The following is a 22,052-nucleotide window of genomic DNA, read 5'->3' on the forward strand; positions in this document are numbered from 1 at the left end:
TACCTATGTTACTTAAATACAGACAAAATCTAAGAAAACCACATTCTAAGGAAATATTTGCCCTATACCCTATCTCTTCTCCAACTTCTGCCCCAATATACAATGCTACTACCAAATAAATAAATAAGCAAGCCAACAGATAAATAGCTTTTCTAAATTATGTCAAAGATTAAACGGAATTATGGGTGCAGGTAACTGCCATATCAGCAGTTCTCTTACTGAAGCACCACTCACAGCACAAAGGGATGGCGTGGGTTTTAGCAGGTAGCTCTAACTGCAGGTATATGCGGTATTAGAAAAGTAGACCACAGGAAAATGAAAGTCCCGTCTCAAGGAAACTAATACAAAAAGCATGCCTGGATACAAAGTTAACATACTAAGCCAAAATTGCTACAGAAAAGTAAAAACATTGTGAAAAAGTAGAATATATTCTCCAACTTCATAAGTCAGACCCAAGCTCATCAAGTTAAAGGCAGGTCCTAAGAGGTCAACCGCATTAAGTAGGTCTAATCTCAGCCTGGAACTTTTTTCCTGAGAAGCATCCCTGTGGTTTTTTTTATTTTACATCTGTAGCAATAACTTAACTTGCATTTGTTCCAAAATGAATTTCATGCTCAACTTGTTTGTCTTAATTAAACTTCCTTTAGCTGACCCTAATATGTGTATTTATTAAAACTCATTAGTCCCATTCACGCCCATTATTTTTTGGCTACACATTCATATATTGAAGTGTTCTGCTGCTATATATAGGGAGAATATTAAATAATAAATGTGGGGATTGAACGTTTTATGAGTGTCAGGATGAGAGAGTGCTTGCAAGGCCCATAAGGTTTCACACAAAAGAGGCATTACTGCTAAAGCTAACATGCTGACACATCTCTGATCTATAAAGTCTGCAGTAATGGCAGCAGTAAAGCGTTTTGCCATTGACTAGAATTTCTCTTACATGCAACGGAAATAGGCACAGAAGAGATTATATTGACTATTATAAAAAGAATTCATATAAAATCCCCCAAAAGTTTAATGTCTAATAATTTCAAATGCCTGGAGTGATTTACTATTTTTCCCTGACTTCAGTTAAGCTTCAAGTTGGCAGTTTTTCTTTTTTCACACGTTTGCTACCAAATAGGTGGGGGTTTTTTTTTGGGGGGGGGATATTCAAGGCAGAAATAATTCATATCCTTTTATAGCAACATAGCAATATTTGACATTGTCAATGCAATGCCATTAATAACAAAGCAAAAATAATCAAACCTGTTACTATTAAGGAGTTATTCTTCTTAGGAACAACTGAGAATGTTGCTATCCTACAAGATTAAGAGGTTAGCTACCTCAAAATGTTTTAAATTACCTTTTAAAGGCATTAAAGAGGACACCCTAGATTCATCATGAGTGTTCTATGTTAATTTTCTTAAAAATTTTTTTCTCGGCTTTGCAAATTGGAAATATTAAAAATTAAAACTTTAAAAGTTTTAAGGTTTTTTTTTTTGTATTTCTATAAATTTCTATAAATAAAGAAAAAGAGATGGAAAATTTGCATTTGGGAATACCATGTGTTAAATTTCAACAAATCATTAAAAACGGATTGCCCTTTTCATTTTGCTTTCAATTAAGAGTGTGAGGTCATTTCCTTTTTAAAAAATCGGTTAATGTAGAATAACATTTAACTCTATTTAAATGTCTTCAAATCATAGAAAGAATCTGCTACAAATGTATTAGCTCCCCCTGAATGTTAGGCTTTCAAGGGACAGGCGCAGCAAAGCTCTAGTGAATGCAACATCAGTTTTTCCATGGCGATGAGCTTTAGGGAACCCAGTGCTACTTCTTGTCACACACATTAGGCACTGTGCTTACAACTTTCAGGGCTAACTGAGGGTTTCCATTTCTTTACCCCAAACTACCAAATTTTGTGTTACTATGTAGCAAAATTGGAACAGCTGATCAAGGATACCATGTTCTTTTTAAAAATTATGACAAAAAAAATATGTATCTGGATAAGGTAGAGCAAATGTAATTAATTTTCTAAGTGAACTCTTCAGGTTTCTCAGTAGTTCTTAAGAGTCATCCACTCAATTAGTAGAGAATATTTATGTAACTGGGTAACTTGCCCTTCATTTACTGGCTACAGCTTCAAATTTTTTTTGTAGTGTGGAGTTTTCTTTATTTTTATTTCAATCATTATCAACCTTCTAAAAGTGGATCTACCACCTACAAAATTTACCAAAGTTTTATGTAGGAACTGCCTGTAGAAACCATAGAGTGGGCCAAAGTTTCCCCCTTTCCATTTCACTGCCAAAAGAAAATGGAATGAGGGACTAGAAAGTATTGGTTATTCTTGACAGAGAAAAATATTGTTCAGCCATGACAAATGCACTTAAGCTGCCTCTTCTGCTTTAGCACCCTGGCACATGCCAGGACCACTGGGTCAGTGGTTGTGAAATATTCAGGTTAATTTTTAAAACAACTTCCTTTTTCATATTTCATATTCTCCATCTACTTTTATAGTATCAACATTATATTCTCTACTAGCCTAAAAAGAGGAATTCCAGCCCATCTCCCGTTCACCTTTATTATTTATTTGCTATTATCATCTAGTATGTTATGTGCTAGCTGTCTTTTTAAAATTTAAACTTCAAAAAAAAGATGTTAAATATTATTGGATTATGTGGCTAGGATCAGTGGCTAGAATGTACCAATACACAGAACATCCATTTTTCTAGTTCAAGTTGCACATGAACCACATGACTTAGAGCTGTGCTGAAGAAGAAGAAGGAGAAGGTGGTGGCAAACCTAGTCTCTCAGATAGTTCCTAACAGTTGGGCTTGTAGAAACAATTTCTTACTGTTTTTATCGTCTTTAGACAAGCCTCCACAAGTCTGAAGAAATACGAAACAACTGTTCCACTGGAGAATTCTTGGGAGACAGGAGTTTCATATTTTGCTATTTAATCTCAAAAAAGAAAAAGAAACAGCATTGTGCTTGTTTCAGAATTCAGATTCAAGAACCACATATACACACACAAATCCAGGAAGAAAGTTTGGGGAAGCTCCTCTTTAACACCAGAATGTCTGATGTATCTGGAATTCCTGAAATGAGCACTGAGACGATGAGTGCTTTAGATGACATTGAAGAGCTGCCTTTCAATTAGTTCATACTTAATAAAAAGACTTCAGTGCTAAAACCATAGAAATATCTACATACATTTCATAATCTGTAAACAGAAACCACTGAAAAATATTCGATGTTTTTCTTTAAAAGATTAAAATGTAGTAAATACATCATTTTATATCTTACCATTTATTTAGCTCCATTTTATTCTAATGCAGTTTAGTGTCTGAGGTTTAAAATTTAACGAACTGGCCTTAAATAGGAAAAGTCAACTAAAATTATGGAGCTGACGTATAAGCTTATAAAGGGAAGGGAGTGCATTAATTTATTTAGCATATCTCTATGCATATTTTAAATAAATCAGTCCTTAATATGTAATTGTTCTGAACTTATGTGGGCTCCAAAATTGGTTCAGAATAATATGCTTTTCTGGATTCCAAAGCAACTTTTAGTTTCCTGAGTCAATTAATATTCACTCATTTGGGTGATTAATTTTAATTATATCTGATGAAATTGATTTTCCTTCTGCAAATAAAGATGAGCTTTTCTTGAGAGCTGCGAAACAACATTAAAAAAACAAAACAAAACAAACACAAACACAAACAAACAAACAAAAACCCCTGAATTCAGCCGCAAGAAAATGTCTGGGAACGCGCGCACCGCTCAGTTGGAAAGAAAAGCCAGTAAGTGGGGAAGCAGCTAGGGTAGGGATGCATCCGAAATGCAGCCAGCTGCCTGGCGCACTTGCCAGCCTGGGCCCTCGGCAGAAAGGCTGCAATGCCTTCCTGGACTCGTCCAACTCGAAAAAAGTTACCTCGGACTGTATTATGCAAAGTCGTGCAAGCGAATTACAAGACAACATGTGTGGCCGGTCACCCACTTCTACTGTCTCTATCCGATGCAGTGACCCTGTAACCCTTTAGTGTTCGGCCGAGAGAAGGGGGAGGCGGGAAGGGGAAGGAAGAAGGAGGGAGGGAGAAGGAGACAATACGAAAACGGCCAATTTCCCCTGCAAAATTCCCCTAGAAGCCAAGACAGCCAGCAAAACCCGCCGCCGAGGCGGCAGCGGTTTCTGCTTGGGCTGTCCCCCTCCACATGCAGGTTTCCCAAGGCATCGCTGCCTCCTCTCAAAGTAGCACCAGGAGAAAGCACTGGATCCAAGAGGAATCTCCCAGCTGAGAGATTTTCAATGCAAAGTTGAGAGCTTAGAGGGTTGCTTGGCTTCCCCACCGACGCCACAAAAGAAGGTTTTTAAGCTCGATCTAGGTAGCTCCCTAGCGATCCACCAGAGATGCGCGAGGTGGTTTACATCCCCCCTTCTCTTCCCATTTCACAGGCACCGCGGCCGCAGCACCTTCCGCGCAGCGGCACACAGACCCAGGCAGCCCCTTCCCAATAAAAGACCCCCAAACTTACCCTCAGTAAGATAAATCCACAGAGGGAGCCCCTCATCTTCCCCAGGTCCCCTTCCAATAATTGAAAGAGACAGTTTCTACAGCACTTCGCCGTAAATGCAAGCTGAATTGCTCAAAGTATTTACCAGTTCCTAGACGCTTTTTTTTTTTTCGGAATCTCGAGCACCCAGCAATTCTTGCTTCAGATTCGAAGATGCCTCCTTTATTTTTTTTTTCTTCTTTAAGCAGCCGCAACCCCAGTTTTGTGCTCCCCCCTTTCTTTCTTTCCTTTTTTTTTTTTTTATTCACCCACGGACACTTCCAAAACGTATCGATTGATCCTTTTTTCTCTCCAGATGCAAACACGATCCGGAATCTTTGGGACCCAAAGCCACCTCCATGTAAATCCGACCATCAGGCAAGAAATACAAATGATCAAACAACGTTACTTCTTTCAGCTGCAATCAGATAATCCTACTAATCCAATAGATTTATCTCGATTGGAAATTGACCTCAAAAATGAATCCCTGGTGCTGATGTCCAGTAGAGCGATTTCGTAGCCCTGTTCGGGTGACCAAAAGAACTGTGGATTCTTTCTTTTTCTTTCTTCTTTAAAAAAAAAAATCTTTTTGGATTCTGGGTGCACTGCTCGCAAAAAAATGCCGAGGACCCTGGTTTTCCCCTAATATAGGTTTCTACTCCAAATCGGTGCAGGATGAAAAATGGTACAAAGATACCCCTAGTGGCTCGAGGTGATATTACAGGGATCTCACTTTTTATTTTTATTTTTTTAAATCCCCTCTCCTCACCTTTTTCCTTCTTTTTTTTTTTCCCTCCCCCCTCTCCTTTAGATAACTGGCTGCTAACGTAGTTAAACAAGAGGAGGGCTGAATAGAGATTAAGATGAATATTATATGACTATTTCAAAAAGTTGTCTGATCTTTCTTCTTTGTTTTACTTTAAAGACTGAATCTTCAGTGCTTCTGTCTCCTCAGTATTTCAGCTTTTTTTCCTGCAGAATTTTCCCCAATGGCATTGAGTAGCTTAAATGTCAATTTGGGGCAGCTAGTAATTTCAAAGCAAATGTATCTGTTTCCTAAATAACTACAGATATCAAAAGAAGCCTCAGTATTCCTGAGTTCTACTGTTTTTAGAAAAAAGCTTAACATGTCCTTCCCTTTAAAGGAATTTTTTCTTTCTTTCTTTCTTTCTTTCTTTGTTTATTTAAACATCTATTCTCGTTTTGTATTTTTGATGTTCAGTCAGCAGAGCAGATGATGGCTGCTGTGAGCCAGTGATTGAAGAGCAAGACCCAAGGATCATTACACAGGCCTCAATGTTGCTCACCTGAATCCTTCGCAATTCAATGACCTCAGGACTACTACCAGCATTTTTGGCAGGTTTCAGAGAAAAAGAATCAATGCAATGAATTTCAGGCTTCCGTTTGGTAAGCAATATTTCATAAACTTTCTGGTGCCTACCAATAACCCAGGAATCTTTTAAAAATGAAGATTCTGATTCAGGGTGGCCAAGGAAGGGATGAAATTCTGCATTTCTACCAAGACCTCTGACCACACTTTGATTATCATGGGCCAAGTTCCTGCTGGTGGGTGCAGTAGCTACAAGGACTCCAAGATCTTCTTTCTTAACTGACTAAATAATTAAACCTTTTTAGTTTACAAGCTATTAAGGAGACAAGAGATCTTCATTCTACCACTGGTTTTGCTATTAATTGGCTATGTGACTTTGAGCAGTCACTTTTGATCCAGGGTTAATTTATCTATTAAAATTAGAGAATAAACTCAAACAAATTAACAGATATACTTATTCCTGGATGGAAGACTCAATATTGTAAATTAACCTATAAAATTAATTATTAAAAGCCCACTGTAGTTTTTCATAGAACTTGAAAAATTAATTCTAAAATGTCTGCAAGAAGAAACAGTCAAAACTTGTCAATACAATTTTGAAGAACAAGGTGTGAGGAATTTCCACATTGACTATTAGGGCTTAATACCCAATGACGGTAATTGAGTAATTGTAGCTTTGATTCAGAGATAGAAGTTAGTCCAGGGGAGAAGAACAGACGGCTGAGAGATACAGCCTCACACTTACGGAAATTTGATAAATACCGGGTGGCATTTAGAAGGCAGTAAGGAAAGATAAATTATTCAGACATTAAATTAAGCATATGAAAAAATGTACATACATCAAAAAAGTCAAAGCATAGACTGAGAAAAGATATTTGCCGTGGAATATCTTTGGTTGTATAACCAAAGAAGGATTAGTATCCAAGTGCATAAAGATTTCTTATAAATTTATAAAGACAAAAAATAAGCCAACAAGATGAACAGTCAAAGATAGAAGAGGATTCTCAATGTCCAATAAACATCTGAAAAAGATACTCAATTTCCCTAGTTATTAGAGAAATGCAAGTTAAAATGATGAAATATCACTTCACAACTAAGAAATTGGCAAAATTTTATAGGTCCAGCAATATGAAATATTGATTGGGTGCGGAGAAACCATGAGGAACATGTAATAGTGCAATTTCAGAGAGCAGTTTAGTGATAAAGATTCTCCTGTCCCAGAATCCAACCTCTCGACTCCTATATTCTACATCCCTATGGCATGTACAGAAAATATTCACTGCAGAATTACTTGAAAGAGAAAAAAGAAAAACATCTTTGGATACACAAGTGAACAAGAAATTTATAGAACATTCATATACTGCAATATTAGATGCAGTAAGAAGAAAAATGAATGCACTATAACTACTTGAATTAGCATGAATGTATCTCAAAAATGCAATGTGGAGCAGCAACAACAAAAGCAGTTTGCAGAAAGATCCTTGTGGGATCATACATATACATATATATATCAAGTTTTAAAACATTACCATATTAATATATGTAATTATAATTTTATCTGTTATTTTTGAGCTTATGCAATGTAGCAAAAGTATATAAGCATACATGATCATGATAAACATGAAGCTCAGGGTATAGGTCATCTGGGATGAATTGCAGTTAATGAAATTAGAAAGACATCATGGGGAATTTCAATCAAATGTTCTGTGCTTTATTTCAAGCTGAATCTTGACTACACAGGTGTTTGTAATATTACATACAAATTGTATGTCTGAACCATTTCCTTAAAATGATATATTTAAACTAGATGATTTCTATGAACTCTTACAGTTTTAGAAAAAAACTTCTAATTAGAGTAAGTATATATAGAAGTGAAAAAATGTATGAGAGCTCAGAATTTCATAATGTGTTCTCTGTATAGATATCTATAGAGTTTTTTTCCCTTAAATTCTGTAGTACCTTATATTTCTAAGAACTGGAAATGAATAGATGTTTATTTACTTCTATAATGGGTATAAAAATTTCCAGCTAGCAAGCAAAAACCACCACCTATATGAGAAAAATGTGGTTGAAATAGGGAAAAAAAAAACTAAGCCTCAACTGGCACTTTTTTCTTTTTTCTTTTTTGTATTTTCCTTTGATTTCACATACAGCAACAGGGCCTCTAAAGTTCCGATATAAGCAATCAATCAATCATATTTAGGTATGACCAGTTAACTGGAAACCTTAAATCCAGAGTAACCCTAAGCCAAACTACAACACAAAAGAAAATTCTTGCAGAATATTTAAAATATATATGTAAATTCAAATAAGGAGGCTTTGTTGATGTGAAATACGAGAATTGGAAATCTCACTCCAAAGTCATTAGGCAGTATTTTTCATAATTCATGCAAAATAGGAGGGGATACCAAATATCAGGCAAGAATTTTTTAGAGCCCAAAGTTAGAAGTAAAATGAGTATTTTACCAGTTAATACTCTCAACTCTCACTGAACTCAGGGAAGATGGACAAATCTTTAAACAATAGATTGTCAACCATTTAGAACAGTTCCTGGGCAATAAGCAAAGCAGCTTTGTTATAAAAAAAAGACTGAGAGATAATTTAATTTCCTTTGATGATAGAACAGACAAGGGAGCAGAAGTAGATAGAACATTTCTGAAATTTGGAGAGGTTGACACATTCTTTCTGCAACCACTTACTGAATACCTACCTCTTGCACACTGGGCACAGTACAAAGCATATCACAGAAGAGTTAACTTTGAGATCAACCACCACCACGACCGTGAGTTTGCTATTGATGATTGACTTGTTGATTGTAAATGGTTAGTAATTATTCTGAATTAATACTTCACCATGCATATTGAAGAGACATAGATATTAATATAAAATGGTTCATTTTCAGTGTGTTTAAGTACAACTTGGTTTGACAGGTCAAAAGAGTCAATGAAAGTGAAAGAGTGAAAGAAAGAGAAGTAGGAGGATGAGAGTATGAATAAAACTCACTTCTTTCCCTGGTGATTTACTTTACAAAGATGGTAGAAACTTACTTAATCGCTGTGGCCATCACAGTACAAATGATTAGTGAATGAATAACTTAATAGATCAAAGAGTGAAATCAGTTGGCACCTGAAGAAAACAAATTTATTCTCTGCATTGGATGGACTTTAATCTCTCTTCAGAGAATGAAATTAATAGAGGAAGGAAGTATAAAATCATTATGACTAACAATAATGGGAAATAAAAGGCCATTGATGGCAAACTTGAGAACTAATTGGAATATAGGATTCCAGTTTGACTACGTCACTAATATTTCAGCTGTGCTAAAACCCCTGGTAGGTACGATTATACATCTTACTTTGATTTCTGTACTGTAAATAAATAAAAAATGATTAATAAAAAATGGGACATGTAAAGAAATGGCATCATTCTTTTACAAATAGATGAGAAATATTTAATTGTTGCTTTTAATACAAGAAGAATATTATAAAAAGAGGGTTGTGATTTTTTTTTTTTGATAATTGATACAAAAGCACACTTTTACAACCAGGTCAAATCAAGTAAGTTCTGTCTAGTAGTAAACATTTTAGGATGTTATGAAAGATTGGTCTATGTCTGAAAAGATAAATAAATAACATAAAATATTGTAAAGCTGATTTCAAAAGCAAGTCTTGGGGAAAAAATATCCCTCAACCATCTTCAGAACTCCCCTGATGTAACCTCATTTTAAGTGCTCAAGACTTGAATCTCAATGAATGGCAACAGGGAATTATGAAAGGCATAAAAATAAAAAGTGTTGCAACATTACAAGGCCTAACTACTGCAGAGGTGGCTATTTACAAAGAGGTTCTTTCTTCAGGGAAGAGTCTGCTCACACAATTCTGCTTAATTAGAAGAGACTACTTAAAACACTTGACTGATACTGAATATTGCAGGTATGTATTGGGAGCACACACCTGCTTGAATGCTAAATTTCCCAGATGCATCTTTATATTTCATGGTTTGAAGACCTGTAACGGGAACCAAGGAAGGAATGATCAAGACTAGATATTTTAGGATGAGATTGTTACATAGAGAAGTAGGGCTTCTTCATTAAGGCTGGTTTGAGATAATGAAACATTTTTAAAGCTCAGATGCTTAAGTCACAAATAAAACCAGATTTTCAAAACAAACTTAAATTGGTTTGAATTGTTAAAAACTCCCAAATATTTGTGCCACTATACTAATAATTAAGAATAATTGGTTCTGTTTCTTTTTGAAGGAGCTCTTTTTTTATAACATCTATAATTTATATTATATTTTATTGGTACAATTATTCTTTACATACATTTTCGGGGGGGAGGGTATAACTCAAGTGGTAGAGCACATGCTTAGCATGCATGAGGTCCTGGGTTCAATCCCCAGTACTCCCTCTAAAAATAAACAAATAAATAAATCTAATTATGCTCCCCCCCCAAAAAAAAAACTAAATAAAAAATACATAAATTTTCAACTTTAAAGATCTTGGTTGTTAATAGCTTAATACAGTATTATTCCATGGAATATTTGACTTATCTTAAAATGTAGATTTGTATATATTTTTAAGATTGAATAATAATTATACTGACCCTCTCATAACCTCGTAGCAGGTTTTCTTGATATTTTAGCTGCTTTTGACTCTATCATACCATGATTGATTCTAATCCATTGCAGTGTACTCTAGAATGAGTTAAATTATATAAAATGACCTTAAGTATTCCTTTACTACTGAATAAATATAACCAGGAAACCATCCTATTGCACAGCATCCATTAAAGTTTATTGTATAATATTAGCTTATTTGAATCTATATTTCCAGTATTAGCAAAACTTACAGAAAACTTGACCTAATTAACGGAAAAGCCACATGAAAATTAATGTTCTGTAGTTCAAGCTGGAAAAGAAAATTTTTAGTTATATCCCAGTGGTACTGCCATCTCATTGACTTCACAGACACGGGTTGGCTACTCTTTTTTCTCTGAATAGGATTTTATGCTAATTGCAGAATTAAAAGTAAACACTAGCCTGGATTTTCATCATTGTTCAGTTAGTGATTTAATGAGCATCATCTACCTATCCCAAAATATTTAGTACCATAATTCCCTAAAACATTAAATAAAGGAGACCTTTAAATGACATCTTAAAAGGGAATGAATCTTTCTGTCTCTGGGCGTGTGTGTGTGCACACACACGCATGACTGTGTGTTTCTGTGTATATCTCCATTTCTTTCCCTTTCTTTCACTCCCTCTCTCCCTCTGTCTCTGTCTGTCTGTCTTTCCCTCTCAGGATCTCTGAACAGGTTAAGCTGCCTCTTTAGTTAATTTTTGAGTATTTACATCAAACTGGGAATTATGCCACAAATGTTTCAAAGTGATGAATTTTTCTAAAATCACACATGTATTTAAATTTTGAGCTTACTTTTTTATTGTATGTGAATAAAATTTATTTCTGAGACCTGTAAACAAACAATAAAATGACACAATTAAATAGAACAATAAAACCATATCACACTTAATGTATAAGAAGTTGTTCAACCTCCCAACCATCTATTCTAAAACTCATGACCTTCAGCTTAAGCATTTTGGCTTTTTCTCTAAAAATTATCCAGACCTCCTGGAGATAAGCAAGTTAATAAATGATGTTTTGTTATTTAAAAAAAATGAAATCCTGACCCTTTATTTCTAAGATGTACTAGAAGGGAGGAAGAGAAGATAAGAGAGAAAACAATAATTTTTAAAAAGTAGTTGCTTAAGTAGATTACGTAGAGAAGATAATGTCAAAAAAGTTCAAAGCAAGATTTGTTTTAAGTCACAAAGTTGATAGATTAGGGAGGCAGTTTACATAACAAAGTTTACCTATTATATGATGAAATGTATAAATTTTGGCTATCTGTAATACATTAAACCAATTCTTAATTCACATCCTCATCATTCACACGTCTGATCAAAGATATAGGAAACATCTCATAGCTGAAATTAGTTTTACCAGGATTCAAACAAATCAATAAAACAAGCAGAGTACATTTGGACTATGACCCAAAGAACTACAGTTTTATAGTCCTTGTATAGACTCCAAAGATCTCCTCTTGCTAAATAGGAAAAACCCAAGAAGGCAAATGACTGATGTAACTAAGGTCACACTGAAGTCCTTGATCGATGGCATTGACAGATGAGAAGCCATTGTACCATGCCACTTTGGACTTGTTGCCACTTATGTTTGGTTGTTGGTATTAAAGTGTCATTGTTCTTAAACCAAATTTTAAAAACTGTAATTAACAAACAAGCCAAGAAAACATAACATCAGGTGTACTTAATACTGTAAGCAGAACAATGGCCCTCCAAAGATGTCCACATTCTATGCTCTGGAATCTGTGAGCACATTAGCTTACATCACACAGGGACTTGGCAGGTGTGATTCAGTTGAGGATCTTGGGATGGGCCTGATGTAATCACAACGGTCCTTATTGGAAGAAGGCAAAGAGTCAGAGTCAGAGTAACAGATGTGATAATAGAGGCAGAGATCATCGGGAGGTAAACTAAGGGAGAAATTTGAAGATGCTACACTGCTGGCTTAGAAAATGGAGGAAAGAGCCATAAGCTAAGGAATGAAGGTGGCCTCTGGAAGTTAGAAAAGGCAAAGAAGTGGATTCCTCCCTAGAGCCTCCAGAAGAACACAGCCCTTGCCAACCCATTTTAGACTTCTAACTTCCTGAGCTGCAAGTGAATAGATTGGTGTTGTTTTAAGTCATCAGATATGTGGTAATTTGTTATACCAGCAATAGGAAAATAACACACTTAATTAAAAATATTTTTTAAAAATACTCTGAGAATAATCAATGCTACCCAATAGAAACATACTGTGTGCTACATATGGAATTTTACATTTTCTAACATACTTTTTTTTTTACAAAGAAGTAGAATCAGGTGAAATTAAATTCAATCATTAATTTTACTTAGCTCAGCTTATTAAAAAAGTATTTCAACCTGCAACCACTACCAAAAATTGTTGAAATATTTTATAATTTTTTTCACCTACAGTATTCAAAATCTAATATTTCTATTAGATATCTAGGTGTCCAATTTCATTTCAAGGGCTCCATAGACACATATAAATGACTACCATATTGAATAGTGCAGCTTCAGACCATAAGAAACAAATTTTTAAAAAATCATATATTATTCTATAGATGACTCTAATATTCTTGTATCTATAACAGTCCAGATTAAGAATCATAAAAGAATCTAAAGAAATCAGGATGATTGTATAGCCAATTTTCTGATAACTTTGTGCTTGAGAAGTGTATTTAAAAAGAAAGACTGGGAAAGGAAGAACAACAAAATAACGTGAGAGGAGACTATGATTACCTAATGACACTGAGCTGTCTGATGTTTGTGAAAATTGCTAAGCATAACAGAAAAGAAATGTCTCTGATATTTTCAGAGCAAGAAGATAACCAAGGACGGGATAAGAATGACATTGCTTGGGGTCAAGTAGGAAATATGAACAAATGACCAAGAGAAGAGCAAACCATTAAACCTGAGGTCCTGATTTCTCCACAGAGAAGAATGATATTCAAACTAGAAAAGAATATGGCGGTGAGGAAATGATAAGAAAGCTTAAAGGTGATTTAAATTAGCTTTAGGATTCCAGGTCTAAATCAGATACCTAATAGGAAACAAAATATTTGAAAATGTGTTCTTGGAACTAATATCCATTATCTTTGAGTCACCATGAAAAAAACACCATGAAAACTGTTAACTGGCCTGCTTTTCAAACAGAATTCCAGAAACTGAAGTTTACGACTCTTGACATTAACCAAACAGAACCCACAACCAAATGTGTTCACTAAGTGAATGTCAAATCAGAATAAAATCTTTTTATTAGAGTAACTGGGGTGGCAGAAAAAAAAATGTGGTTTGAATTGTTTATCTTGAGTGCATTTGAGGCCTTTTATGAAAACCACTCATAATTTTCCTCTGCACGAAATTGTGAATTACCGGCTGAATGATGGAACAGTTGAGTTGATCCTTTGAAAGATGAACAATCATTCTTCTGTATTATCCAATGAATGTTCTTTAATGTCCTCTTCCCTCTTCCATTCTTTTGTGGATTAAAATTTCTAAAGGAATTTGTTTGGTAACCAGGACTGTCCCTTAAGCAAATTAGTCTAATGATGGGTATGAATGAGAAGCTTTGGTAGAAGCCTGCCTTAGGTCATAGACTTTAAATGGACAGAATGTCTAAAACAATTTGCTTTCCAATAATACAAACTATTTATTAATAGGGAGTTTGACATAAATTATTTAAATATTAAATTTCAAATTGAGTTTTAATTGTATTTAATCAGATTTTGACATCTAGTATGTTGCTCTATCTTCTAGTGCAGTTTGGAAATCAAGGCCCCTTTGTTTTTGATTTACTCACCAATATGAGCACTATTTAATTAATATTTATCAAAAAGTATTTCTTATTGACAAAAGTCAATTACAAAGAATTTTGGGTAATAGAGTACTTTTTAAAAAAGCTTCAAAATTAATCTAAATCTGAAACAAATCCATCAAAATACAACTAAACATCAATCTTCCTTTTGGCTGCATACATTTCACATGAAATTTTATGATATAATGCCAATATTCTTTTCCTCTTTTTTGACTCCTAATATTGACAAATTTTTTAAAAAAGCTTCCTCTATCCTCTCTTTCCCCAAATACATCAGGAAGTAGACCAGGAAGCAATATAACAAAATAATAATAATAATAATAATAATAATAATAATAATAATAATAATAACAACAGCAGCAGCAGCAGCAGCAGCAGCAACAACAACAATAGCAATAACAGAAAAAAGAATAAATTCTCAATATAGCCTAAGTCCTTCCTTCTCTCATTTTCTTTCTCTCTCCCCTTCTACTTCTCTTGTTTTTAATACACATGTAATACAATATATATAATGTTAAGTGTATACTTTATTAAATATATTTTGCTACATTAAATTTAAATTGGGCCTTCCTAGCATGGAGAGATGTGCTCAGGATTTGCTATCAGAATGATCCAGGTTCAATTCCTGGGTTCACTGTAAGTGACATTATTCCAGCTGAGTTTCTCTTTCTTCATCTGCAGTACTGAAATGGCTACATTGGTGGAAAGACAGAATTATTGATTTTTCCTCAGTCTTTCCTCTATTCACTGTGGAAAGAGAAAGATCTCTTAACCTAACACATGTCTAAGTTTTGTCACTGGGAATGATTAATAAGAGAAAAGTTTGTTGATTTTGTAAATGCTCTATTAAAATAACATCACCAACAATAAAAAACCAAACACCTAAACCTACTCTCCAGAGCTTTGTAAAAAATGTAGTATGAACAGCAGATATTTTATTTCATATATAGTATCTCAACTTAATACATACTTGTAGAGGGAATGAATAACTCAAGGAAACATCTTGAGATACAAGATTACCATCACTTACCAATGAACAATGCTTAGTAATATTAATTTTTATTTTAATAAAAGTCATTCTGATACATCTTGAAAGCTATGGAGAAAACTGTCCAGTACATAGACTTTTATCTCACTTCTTGGTCAGGGAACTTGAGCCAAGAACAGTGTGATATAAGAAGGTGGGTATTTCCATTAAATAACCAGATCCTTCATGCCAAGACTATCTTTAATATAAAATATTCTTGTACACAGAAACACCTTTCGGTATAGGTGGTATTTTCCTTAAAAATATCAATCATGTATATGATGACTGTACTTTAAGTATTAAGTACTCTGGCATGTCTAATTTTATTTGACATATGAAATAAAAACCTTTTGAAACAAGAAGGCAGATAATATTTGTCCTTTTTTATGATTGAAGAAAGGTAGTTTAGTCTTTAAGCTTTCAAAATATTTTTGGTGGAGGTAAGTTTAAACAAAAATGACATGAAATGGTAAGGCCAATATCTCAGGTAAAAACAGAACTGATGTAGTGGAAGAAAAGCTGCAGGGGACCAAGAGCCCTGCCCACTACACTGCTCCACCCCCCAGGAGGGCAATTTGGAGCACCACTGGAAAACCACTTGCTCCCTTCACAGATGAGGACATGAAGTAATCAAGTGATTTGTCCAAAAGCTCATTCAGTTAGTGACTTCATGCCTCTTGACTCCTAATCAAATTCCCTCTTCCCTATGGTGTAATGTCTTCTAGATCACGTGGGTGTTGATAGCCTCAGCTACCACCTTTAGATCAGTCACCCGTCCTCCTATCCAGGCATCGCACCTGCTGTACACTGCTTCTCTAGGCATGCTGAGCTACTGATGGTTTTCAAATCCACCATGCCCTTTCTTAAGCAACTGACTTCTTCTTTTGTCTGGAAAGTTCTCTCTTTGAAAGCCCTCTTTCCTAAACAATTCACCTTTCTTACCTGTACAAATCCATCAAATCTTACTTTAGTTAGCACTAGAGACTATGGCCACCCACCCCCATCCCACCTCTCACTGGTCCTGCTCCCAAACTGGGTTAGGGATAAATTTGAGTCCACCTTTGCTTCTCCTTTTCTCTTACCACACTTGCACTTGTACTAATTCCTCTTTGAGGGAGAGAATCTTGTCTTTTTCTACCTGTATTCACCAACACTTTGAACCCATTCAATGTCACAATAAAAATTTTGTTGGAAAAAAAGAAATGCAAGAATAAATACAAGCTATTTTCTAAGTAACTTTTTTATGAAAAGCATGAATTTGGGACAATGTGGTATACTTCCCTGGAAGTGGGTCTCACTTGAACTTGCTGCAGATGCTGCTGATACTGCCAGAAAATAGAGCAGCCATGATCCTCAGCAGCTCCTAATTCACAGCTCTAAAACTTTCCATTACCATGAGAGAAAAAGCTTGCCAGATACCGATACTAAACAGTCTAAACTTTTATTCATAAATTTGAACAGAAAATCAGAAACGACAAGCGTTTGAGGAAAATCAATAGCATTAAAAAAGAAGAAGAAGAAGAAGAGATAAATAAATAGGAAAAAAAATAAAGAAGGAAAACCATTGTGGGGAAACATATTTAAGGAAACAGAGGAATTTTTTTTTCATTTAACCTGTTACTCTTAATGAGATTCAAGGGACTACCGTTTTAAGAAAACAAAAATAGGCTTCTCTGAAAATATACCCATAAGAGAATGAAGAGCTTTTATAGAATTTAAATATTGAAATGAAGTAACCAAATGCACATAGCTACAGATTAAGCAGATTAAGTCATAAACTGAAAGTTGAAGTGAAAACCTCCCTTTTAAGAACTAATACATAATAGATTGTGAAGAAACATTTACATGAAGGGTCATAATCCCAGGTTTTCCCCCCCCCTTTTTTTTTTTTTACTTCTTTTGCTTTTAAGGTAAACAATATAATAATTTTACTAAAATTGTGTCTAATAAAACATATTTTCAATAGTACACAAAGTCCTCACAAAACTGATAGGATAAGCTAGTAAATTATTAGTGTAAAATCCTTTTGGAGAGTAATTTTACTGCACTTTTTAAGACCCATAACATTTGTATTGTATTTTTGCATTTTTCACCTCAGGCAAAAGTACTGAGAAAATGAACACAGAGTGGTGAAGAAATAAGTCCTGGAAACTCTTTTTTCTTCTGAAGCTATCTCCATTTCCCAAATTTATTTTTTTATTTTTTATTATTGTTGTTGTTGTTTCATAGTTTTGATTTTTCTTGAATATCCCAAATTGTTATCTGTCATTAGTTTAATTTAACTTCAGGATTTTTATGCTCAACAGATTTCTTTATTAAGAAGTAAAATATTTCCCCTTTCTTCTACAGGTGTTTGCTAGAGTAAACTTAGCACAGTAATTTAATTATCTCTTCTTTAGAAATTTAATCTAAAGAAGTAACCCCAAAGAAAGAAAATTTATTAATGGAAAGATGTTCCTTTGCAATATAACTTATAACAGTAAAATAAGCAAAAATCAAAATATCCAGAATAATTGGAATATTTAAGTAAAATATGGTAATATGCTTGACAAGTATTACTAGGAAACTATGTAGCAACGTGGGGAAAAATGTTCAAGATACAATGTAAGCGAGGGAAACAGTATTCAAAATTAAATTTGTGCTCTGATTTCAATTATAATTTAATCACAAACATTTGAATTTGAAACATTTTCAAGATAAAAAAATTTGATTTATTTGAATGGGATTTACCTTATTTTTACATATTTTAATAAACCTAGAACACTAAATTTTGAAAAGAAAAAAGCAACAGAATTTTCTATTCTCCCATCAATATCTCAAACTTACAAAGATTAAGAGTGCCCCTAAAAGCAAAAGAATTGATTCAGTTTAGAATAGTAAAATGCAGTCATACCCTCAACCCTGATATTAAATAAGGGTTCTGAAATTGATAAATCTGCCTTTTCTAATTCATCCTATTTTATAGGTGACCACTTTTAAAGTAATGATAGAAACTTACATGTTTACCACACTATGGTTTTCAGAATTTACACACACACAAACACACACACGCAGACAATTATTCAATTCTCTTAAACACAAAGCAAGGTTAGCGTGGGTAAGAGGAATAGGAATTATAAGTATTATCATCTTTTTTAACAGATAAAGATAAATGGGTTGAGTGAATTTCCTAAGGTTCTACAGGGGCACAGAGTGAAACTCATTGCAACCTTTTCTTCTACCTCATGACACTATATGACATTAGAATAATTCCGTATGCATTTAACTTACAAAGGATCTCTTTTTTCAGCTTTCAAAATGTAGGAAAATTTTAATTCTTTACATTTCATTTGTTCATTCCTTTTTAAGCAACAAAATTTTGAAGACACACTATGTACCAGGAGGTCCACCAAGCCCTAGAGTTAAAGAGATGTCTATGCAACAGTTGATCCTTAAAGGATTTGCAGTCTAGGGATGGAGACCCACAAGTAAATACAGAGGTTTTGGTCAAATTGATAAGTGCTGCGGTGAGGCTGTCCACCGCACCCAGACAGGAAAATATTTTATCATGTATGTGATGGGGATATAGAGAAAGTTGGGGGAAAATACTTCCGAAAGGCTAAGTGTGGAAGTCGAGTGGCAGTTAATGAGATATAAAATAGGGCAGAGGGTGATACTATTTTAGAAAATAAATTCTTTTCCCAAATTTAAGGGTTACAGAACTTTGTTAATGGTTGTCACTAAAGAATCCAATTTTGCAAGCATTATTTAATTCCCAAATAATTTAGTCTTGATTTGCATATGGTTTACTCAATTGTACACGTTTTGGTGACCTACTAACCCATATCATTAACTAATTTGTCTGAATGCTGTTGAAGTTGAGGTGAGGGAAGGTCGGCAACAATGCCTAACAATTAAAAGCCTAGGGGAGAAGCTAGAGTCCGTAGCTTCAATCTCCATCCTGAAGCTATTTCCCATTGAAATCATGACGCAGAAAGCGGATCAGTTAACCCATTTAATAACAAGATACACTGATGGATACTTTCAAGTTCTCTCTGGACTAATTTGAAATAATAAAGCACTATTGTGTGACAACTGCCTGACATCAGCCACTCTCAGTGCCATTAATTATAGGCTTAGGTCTCTCCATTATACCTCACTCTTCATGGTCCATTCTTTACATAAACCCACTACTCTCAGCCCCTCTTCTTTCTCTATGAATAATTCTGTTTGCTTTGAGTTTGAAGAGGATGAACATAGTGAGGGATTAATTCTCTATTCACAATTAATGGAAAAGATCAGTTTAATTCACTGAATTCTAATATGCATAAAACAGCTTTAATTGGCATTGTTTTCTTTCATTCAAAGGAAATGCTCTTCAATACATACACCCATAGTCTTAATAAAAGTCTCACTACAACATCTGCTCCATCTTCACTCCAATTAATTCTGCTGAATTTAAAATTGTCAAGTTTGTTAAAATTGTCTTTCTGTCAAAGCACCTTGGCAGCGGTATGAATCAGATTATCTTTATGCGATGGTACACGTAACTTGGAATTTGGAGAGTCATGTCTCAAAATCATGTTTCTGGAACTGCTCCTCCTTTCTCTGCAGTGACAGTAAAATTTCCCTCCTTTTCCCTGTGCAAACGGAAAAATAAACCTATCCCTCTGACCTGACTATGTTTCTTCCACCATCTTTTAGTACCTACCCTTCCCCAGGCCCATCATAATTGTTAGAAGGCTCCAGCTTTCTAAATGCATTCTAGCTCTTTTCCTGGCTTCAGGGAAGCAGAACAAGTGGGAATTCAGCAGCCCAGGTGGTGAGATTTATTAGTTTGGAAAATATAATTTCGCTGCTCCACTTCCAAATCCCAGTCACTTTCAGGCAGCCTGTCCTCCCACTTCCACGCCGCACCAACGCGGAAGATTCGCTCTCGCCTTCGCGCCCGCCTCACCCTCCACCTGTAAGGCAGCCGGCAGCCTATCTTCCTCTATTCAGTCTACTAGGGGGGCCTCGAGTGGACTACTCTCTTGTATTCTTCAACTGGCTGCCTGCCCTCTTCCACACCCTCACAGGGCCCACCTTCCCCATCTCCCAGGACTGAGATCAAATGGTCCTCTGCTGACCTCCCCACCTTACACTGATTGTAACCCAGCATGACATCCCCTCCAACTTTGCCCTGCACTCCTGTGTCCCTCATCCTCATCACCCTGGGCTGGGTTTCCCTTTTGGCAGGATGTTTGCGACCATAATTCTCCCTACCCAACACCTGACCCCAGCTTTTCCTAGACTGTCAGCTCTATGAAGACAGGACATTTTGCTTTTCACTATATTCCCAGTATCCTGAAAACAGAGGTGATTAATACCTATTAAATGAATGAAAGATTTTCCTCATTAATTCCTGTGAGCTTTCTGAACTCTTCATTTGTAACCCTGGTAAACATGATAAATGAATTTAAACAATAGCAGTTTATTCAAAAAAGATAGGTTAGGCTGAAATAACAACTTTAAAATCCCTGTTATTTATAACAATAAAGATTGACTTCTTGTGCATGCTGCGTCCAACATGATTCAGTAGAGATTCCGGTCCTCATAGTCACTGAAGAGTTTAGAGAATAAGGGTTAAACCATCTTATGATACTGCTATCTCTTCATGAGCTCAGAATTCATGAAGGAGAAGAAAGCATGGATAATTGCACATTGGCTCTTAGATGGACAAACAGTGTATCTATTAACAGCTTCTCAAATGGCCAAAGTAATTTATGCGGTGACAATTAAACTTCAAGAAGGCACGGAAGTTTAATCTCATGGCCCTGAATGGAGAAGAGAACTGAAAATGCTGATGAGGACTAGTCACATTTCACACAATTAGTAACAAAGGGCGATATCCTTAAACATTCATTTCTCAGTAGGACCACCATAGTTCTGTGTAATGTCTTTCTACTAGAACAAGGAGGACGAATAGAAATCTGCATTCTTCATTATTAATCCTAAATCCCTATATTTTCCCTTTACTCAGGTTTATAAAGAGCATAGAGAGAAACTGCAGAGATATTTAACAGAAATTATGTTTACAACAGGTGGAAGGTGTTTGAAGAAATAAACTTCTTTTGGGGAGAAAAACATTCTACACGGATGGAATAGCAAGTTTCTGGTGTGCCTGGTATGTTTGTTCATGGAGCAGGAATGAGATCAGCGCGGCTGGAGCAGAGACAAAGAGGAAAGAGACCGAAGGTAAGTCAGACAGGTAATGAGGACCAGATCACAAAGGATCTTATTTGCCATTGTATGGATTTTGGCTATTATGCTGGAAGAAATGGGACCCCCTTGCAGGATGTTGAGCATAGGAGTGGAAGAATAAGTTTAATTTTGTAAAAAATTAGTCTGTTGCTATATTAATTTTGTAAAAAATTAGTCTGTCGCTAAGTGGATGTAGAAGGGTAAGGGTGGAAACAGGAAGACCAGTGAGAAGCCAATTGCAGAAATTCGAATGGGAGAGACCGATAACCCGGGGAACGGGGAAATGGAGGTGATGAGAAAGGCGTGGGATTCTCATTTATTTCGAAGGTAGATCCAAGATTTCCTGAATATATGAGGATGGGGAAGAAAGAAATTACTCAAGGATGACTCTAAGGTCTGTGACCTTGTGGCATAACATCATCACATTTTCAAAGATCTCAGTAAAGTATAGATCTGAGAGCAAAGAGATACAAACA

General features: G+C 35.2%; 1 protein-coding gene across 2 annotated transcripts in view; it reads right to left on the reverse strand.

The window, feature by feature from the left end:
• NLGN1 (neuroligin 1) overlaps window positions 1–22,052 on the reverse strand; it is a 763,385-nt gene that overhangs the window by 619,152 nt on the left and 122,181 nt on the right. Inside the window, exon 1 of one of the 2 annotated variants that reach the window (XM_010947791.3) lies at window positions 4,525–5,911. The exons of the other annotated variant lie outside the window; for it this stretch is intronic. The gene's annotated coding sequence lies outside the window, so the exon portion shown is untranslated. Of the gene's footprint in view, window positions 1–4,524; window positions 5,912–22,052 lie in introns of those variants that run through there. 2 annotated transcript variants of the gene reach the window in all.

This window comes from Camelus bactrianus, chromosome 1, assembly GCF_048773025.1.
Source record: "Camelus bactrianus isolate YW-2024 breed Bactrian camel chromosome 1, ASM4877302v1, whole genome shotgun sequence".
NCBI classification, from domain to species: Eukaryota; Metazoa; Chordata; class Mammalia; order Artiodactyla; family Camelidae; genus Camelus; species Camelus bactrianus.